Raw genomic sequence first — 6,818 nt, 5'->3', positions numbered from 1 at the left:
GTTTTCCAGGCCCTGACCTCAAGCCCAACAGGCAAGATTTTAATCGCTGAACTGTCATTATGTGTCTCCCACGATCTGGATCCAGCTTTGCGACCTCAGGACGTCAGGAAGAGAAACACCCCCGGCCCAGAGGCCCCGCCACCCACAAAGAACACGACAGAACCTTCGTCAAGCACTGCCTTGGCGCCAAATGCTTTCCATGCATTTGCCTGCTTAGTTCTCACACCTGTGCGGTGACAGATGCCGTGATGGTCGCTTCCGGGGAGGCCAAGGCTCAGAGACGTCAAGTGACAGCCGGAGACCAAGACCGAAGCTCAAGCTCTGAACCGCTCAGCTACAGAGCCCCATGCCCCTAGTGCCCTCCTTCTCCCACGCCCACAACGCCTCAGGAGCACTGCCCTGCCGGGCAGGACCCCGTGGAGACAAGAAGAGGAGCCGGAAGGGGACCACGAAGACTAGACGACTCTCGCCTTCAGTGGGGGTTCAGGAAATGTCTGTTGAGCGGTGATCCTGTTTTCATAAAAACAAAACTGTGGGTGCATGTGCATAAAACGAATACTGGAATAACATGTATCCAAATGTTCATATTGAAGAGGGTGAAGCATGAGTTGCCTTTTTCTTTTTCTGTGTTACTGTGTATTCTCCAAATTCGCTACAAGAAGTTAGAAGAGAAGCAATAAAAGGGAAATCAGGTGCTGCCGCCAGAGCTGTCTAAGCCACTTGGGGCTTGAGGGTTTCGAGGAGAGGTGGTCTGGGTGGCTGCAGACGACCAGAGGGGCTCCGCAGTGAGGTGGCCACTTGGCTTCACACACAAGAGGGGACAAGGACCAGCGGCCAGCCTCCCAAGTCTGAGCATCTTGAGGTGGGATAGTTGGGGGCTGGGATATGGGGGTTAGTAGACAAGGAGGAGGACGTTGGGTCAGCAGATCCTGGGTCCAGCTCCCCCTTTAGCTCAGGGTACCGCGTGAGTCACGTCATTGACTATGTGAGCCTCAGTCTCCTCATCTGCAAAATGGGGCTCCAGGGGCCTGGCATGAGGACTCGGTGAGATCTGTAAACAGACGATCTTCCAGCCCCCAGCACGTAGTTGGTGCTCAGACTCTGGAAGCTCTTGGTTGTGGGTCTTTTCTCAGCCTTTGGGGAAAGCTCTGGACCCCAGCTGGGAGCTGGCTGGAGGAGTCCAGGGTCTAACCCTCTGACTAAAGGTGAAGGATCTGAGGTTCAGGGAGGGGAGGAGATAAAGACAGGGCAGACTCCTCCCTCCACCACACCCAGCTGCCTCTTCCAAGCCTCAGTTCCAGGTGCAGCTGAGTGTGGGGCTTTGGTGCTTCCGAGGAGATTGGAGATCCACTCCGTGCATCCTAACATCTTCCCGTGCCAGGCCTCTCCCCTCCTCCCACCCGGCTGGGCCCAGGACCCGTGGAAACCAGGACTGACAAAGTTCTCCTTCTCACTCTCCTTCTGAGTCAGCCCCACGGCACCACGGAGGTGACTCAGAGAAGACAAAGCCCCACACCACACCCCGTCCATCCCTGAAGAGAAGAGCTTCCCCCCTGGCTGGGTTTCCCAGCGTCTGCCCTACCCCACCTATATCTCTCGGGACTCCCTGGGAAGAGGAGGCTGGAGGGATGGAGGAGGAGAAATAGGAGCCAGAGGGGAGTGCACCGGGGCCAAGTCTTCCAGGTCTCTGCTACTGCTAGAGCCAGGAAGTCTAGTGTGGAGACAGCAGGAGATCTGGGGCGCCCTGTTACTTAACATTTGTTCAGCTGCTCGTTTGTTCAGCAAACATCTGTAAAGTGGCCCCTTGGTGCCAGGCACTGGGCTGGGCTCGGGGGTTTAGAGATGAATCAGAGCTGGTGCCCTCTCCCTGGGGTTTCCCAGGCTGCTGGAGGAGACAGCCGTGGAGACAAATAATTAAAGGCATGAATGAAGCTCTTTGAGATAAAAATACACAGGATCTGTGAAGGAACACAGAGGGGCCACTGAGATGATAAACTTAGCAATTAACATAAATGTAACTAGAGGGAGAACTCTTGTGTCCCCTGGAGTGGGGTGGGTGGTGGGAGGTCAGGGTGGGGGGCCTGCTCTTGAGAGGTGCCCAAGGCCCCACCCTCTGTCTGGGCTCTTCCTGCCCACTGCTGCCTGCCCTTCACTCTTCCTCTGGGAAGCATTAGCCCTCTGAGATTTGGGACCGGGGAGAGGCCCCAGGGAATTCAGGAATCAGATTGGGATTCAAGGATCCATTTGTAGGCTTTGATCCGCATGCAACCCGCTTACTTTGTGACCCTGTGCAAGCTACTTGTCCCCTGAGTCTCAGTTTGCTCATTTGCCAAGTGGAGGTCTGGATTTGAAGATAATTACAATAGCTGATATTTGCAGAGCATTTGCTGTGTACCAGGCATTGCACCAAATGCTTTGCATATGTTACCTTGTTCAGCCCTTACATCCGCACCATGAGGTAAGTACTATTAATAGAAGAAATCTCCTATCCAATGAGAGCAAAACTAGTGGTCTATTACTAGAAAAAAGAGAATATTTAAAGCAGGACATCTTATGATACATAAATAGACATTATATTAAACATAACATGTGTGCATGTTATATTTATTAGATGATCTTTTGCAGGAGGGCCAAGGCTCTTTGAGACCAAGGTCTCTGGCTAGAGTCCTACCTTGTTTTTCTTGCATAAAACAGACCTGTGCAGCAGAGTTGATGGTCCCCATCTGGGTTTCTTTCAAATGGAGTGAAAAACCTTAGAGATGCTTGTCAAGCAATCTGTAAGCAGAATCCTTCTGGATTTTTAATAACACTCCCCAAGTTTTAACCTACAGCTAATTCAACATAAGTTTCCGGTGGATTTTAACAATTGTTTTCGCTGATAATTGTCTTGTGAAGTCGCTCAGTCGTGTCTGAATCTTTGCAACCCCATGGACTATAGCCTACCAGGCTCCTCTGTCCATGGGATTTTCCAGGCAAGAGTACTGGAGTGGGTTGCCATTTCCTTTTCCAGGGGATCTTCCTGACCCTGGGATCGAACCCAGGTCTCCTGCACTGCAGGCAGACACTTTACCATCTGAGCCACCAGGGAAGCCCTAATTTATGATTGTCTTGCCCACACTTAATTCCGCGTTTCTCTTGTTTTTTGGACAGTTCTCCTCTGGTGGATCTTTCTGAGGCCCTTTCTTAGTTTTCAGAGACAAATCAACTCTTTATCCCGCTCTCACTCACACTGCGTTGGTTTACCAGTTACAACTGGCAGCTACAAATTCAAGGACCTCCCTGAGCCAGCCGGAGGAGTCGATGGCATTGGAAAGTAGCCGCCAGCCCGGAACATTCTGAATGCTGTGACACCCACTAGTCTGCCTTTCAGAGGAAGGGAGAATGCTTATAAATCCAGAGAATCCATCAGATGGCGGTCAGTTAAGGCCATCTCTGCTGCTTTGTTCCCATTTTGCAGGTGAGGAAACTGGTGTATGAAGTCATTTCCCCAAGGCCACCCTCAGCTGGGAAGTGCTGGGGTTTGAAGGGGACATGGTCTGGCTCCATGCTCTGTATCCCTACAGTTGGCTGCTTCCTTAACACTCTGCGACCCTATGAGCCTCTGGCTTCCCTGCTAGAAGGACTTCGTATAGGGTGTTGTGATCTCCTACACAGGACTTGAGGTGTATTTAAAAATCTTCAGGGACTTCCCAGGCAGTGCAGTGGTTGAGACTCCGCGCTTCCACTGTGAGGGGCCTGGGTTGGATCCCTGGTCGGGGAACTAGGATTCTGCATGCCATGAGGCACAGCCAACAAATAAATAAAACTTAAAAAGTCTGGAGCACTGTGCCTGTGTAAGGATGATGGGGTAAGGGGTAAGGGACCACGTCTCCCTCGGGTCCATGTCCCCAAACCCAGGGCTCTCACACATCTGTGGAGATGGCGGGGAGCAGTTGGTGGGGTGCCTTTCGTCTTTCCCTATGTCCCCGGGGACCTGCTCCAGAGCAGGCCTGTGGGGCGGGTTCTGGGATAGAACAGGGAGGAGAAGCAGCCGCCTTCGCTGCCCTCAGGGCTCAGAGTCTGGTGGGATCCTTCCAATGCCTTTTACGTCCAAGCCCCTTCGGGCTCAGGCTTCTGTCTGGGGGCACCAGGGGACATTAAATGTACAAAGGATGGAGATTTTGGAGGAAGGCCCATCTGAGTTCTAACTCTGGTTCTGCCACTTACTCACTGTGTGACCCCGGGGTCACCAACCCCCTCTCTGACACTCAATGGGAGTGAGAAGGCCTCGCGGCAGACTCTCCGTGGGCAGCACCCCCGAGGGCCCAGCACACGCGGGGCCGGGAGGTGCTCGGCCGGGGACAGCGGACGGAGCAAGGCCGCCCTGCGCAACTTCCGACCGTTGGTGGCTGTGGAGAGGGACGCGGTGAGCGGGGGAAATGAAGAGAGGCCAGACGCCGTCCAGGCCGCCGCACGCAAGGGGCGCCTCGCTGGGCCGCCCGCCGCCTCCCAGGCTCAGAAAGGGGAAGGCGGCCCAGACCGGGAAGTGGTCGGCCTCTGATGACCACCTCATGGGGACCGCGCCAGCCCGAGCAGGAAGTGGTCGCCCCTTCCCACCCCCCCCCCCACAGCAAGCCGGCCCTGCCTGAGCTCACACTTGGGAAACAGCTGGGCCCAAAAGTCCCTGTTCTCTGGTCTGTTCTGGGAGCCTGCTTTATTCTTAGAAACTCAGCTCGGCCTGGGGCCCCTGGCTCTGTGGCCAGGGGTCTGCAGACCCGGTTTCTCGTCCCACCTCTGCCACTTCCTCGCGCTGAGGCCTTGGCCAAGTGGCTTCCCCGTCTGGACCTGTTCCCCATCTGTGAAATGGTGCGGTAATCCCCCCGCCTGCTACCTCAGAGAATGAAAACGGACACTCCTAAAAGCTCAGGCCTGGAAGGGCTCTGAGGGCTCCCCGGGTCCAGTATCTGGAGAGGGAAGGGGGTTGCTCCCATTTCCACAGTCAGGTATAGCAAGGGTTCTGAGGTTTTAGAAAGAGCCCTGGATTGGGAGCCGGGACTGGGTTCAAGGCCTTCCGTGCGATGGGGCCTTGGTCAAGTCAGTCAGCCCTTCTGAGCCTTTTTCCGCAGTGAGGGAGCAAGGTGTACTTCCTAGGGTTCCGCTGGGGCTCACCTATGATGATGTACAGGGGGATGTATTGCACGCTGTAATAGGCTGTGACCACGAACGGCGTTTCAGCTGAGGTGGAATCAGGCTGGAACATGGATCTCATGGTTCGCTGTTCTCTTTGCTGCCCCCTACCCGAGGCTCTACGTATAACGAACGTTCTGGGCCCCAGAAAGCTGCCTGATGGTTGTTGTTCAGTCTCTAAGTCATATCTAACTCTTGCGACCCCATGGACTGTAGCCCACCAGGCTCCTATGTCCATGGGATTTCCTTGGCAAGAATACGAGAGTGGGTTGCTAGCTCCTTCTCCAGGGTACCTTCCTGACCCAGGGATTGAACCCACGTCTCCTGCATTCGCAGGAAGACTTTACCACTGAGCCATTAGGGAAGCCCACGCAAGTTGCACTGGCCAGGAATCGAACCTGGGTCAACTGCTTGAAAGGCAGCTATGCTCACCACTGTACCACCAACAGCGGCAAATGCAAATCTCTTTCCCTGAGTCCACTGAGTCACCACCGGAGGCTATGTTCCTGGAGGGGCTGAGTGTGAAAAACTCACTTTGCCCACATCAGTAGCCAGTCATCACCACTGACACCCACCCCTCAGATCGTGGCTGCTACCCACCAACTCCTCCTCTCCTATAGGCCAAGAGGACACGCCTAGGACCACAAGCGCAAGCTGCCTTTCTGGTAGGGGCCAGAGGAATGAGCAATCTGGATCAGACAGGGGCAGCCCGTCCACACCACACCTCCCTGGTGCCGCCTGGCACAGGCCACCCAGGCCTGGCTTGGGCTTCAGGGGAGAGGGCCTCGGACCAGGGAGTCCTAGATGACAGGACTGACAGACAGTTAGAGATTAGCCCAACCAGGGGATAGAACCGGGGTCTATGGACCTGAAGAACAGCTGGAAACTCCCAAATCGCACAGAGACTTGTGGTTATGTGCATGTGGTTGAATGTATGTATGGTTCTTTGTGTGTGTGGTTGTGTATTAGTGTGTGTGGAGCTTTGGTTGCATGTGTGTGTCTGCATTTCCTGAGAGGAGGGTCCAGATTTCATTAAGTGTTCAAAGCAAAATTTTGAACTTCACAATCAGTGTGCTTTCCTCCCCGTTCCCATTTCACAGAAGAAATTGAAGCCAAGAGACATGGGTTGCCTCACAGCCCTTATAGGAAGGCTGAGGAGGGTTACTTAGTGCTTTGATTATGACGGCCTTTTTCAGACTCAAAAATAGCCCCTAGGAAGTTCAGAGGGGATCTGTATCCCATCCCTTTGTCCTGGGACCTTGAGGGTGGCTGAGGCTTGAGGAGATTTGGAGAAAAGAAAGTTAGGTCAGGTCCCCTGTACCAAGCCCCAGAGCTCCTGCCAGCATCCCCAATATCAGCATCACCATCAGCACCCCACCGTCAGCACCATCATCCCCATCATCAATGTGACTAACAGAGCTGCTATCAGCATCACCATCAACACCCCCACCAGGATCACCAGCAGCACCATTTCAGCATCACCATCAGCATGGGATCGCCCTTACAGGCTGTGTCAGCCACGCTGTTTCCACCAACACCCTGCCTCTGCTGGTAGCAGGCGGGATGCCCAGCTCGGGCCTCATGTAGAGCCCTGTGGGGCCAGCCCAAGGGTGGGATGAAAACAAACATCCATGCTCTAAGGTGAGTGGGGC

General features: G+C 54.3%; 1 non-coding gene across 1 annotated transcript; it reads right to left on the bottom strand.

The window, feature by feature from the left end:
• Window positions 1-5,543: 5,543 nt before the first annotated feature.
• Window positions 5,544-5,616, bottom strand: TRNAE-UUC (transfer RNA glutamic acid (anticodon UUC)). The gene has a single exon. It is a non-coding gene; the product is annotated as a tRNA-Glu (tRNA).
• Window positions 5,617-6,818: the final 1,202 nt, after the last annotated feature.

Source organism: Giraffa tippelskirchi, chromosome 3, assembly GCF_054371585.1.
Source record: "Giraffa tippelskirchi isolate mGirTip1 chromosome 3, T2T-mGirTip1v1.2.pri, whole genome shotgun sequence".
NCBI lineage: Eukaryota > Metazoa > Chordata > Mammalia > Artiodactyla > Giraffidae > Giraffa > Giraffa tippelskirchi.
The sequence above is the reverse complement of the archived record's forward strand: the minus strand, read 5'-3'. Positions and strand labels throughout refer to the sequence as shown.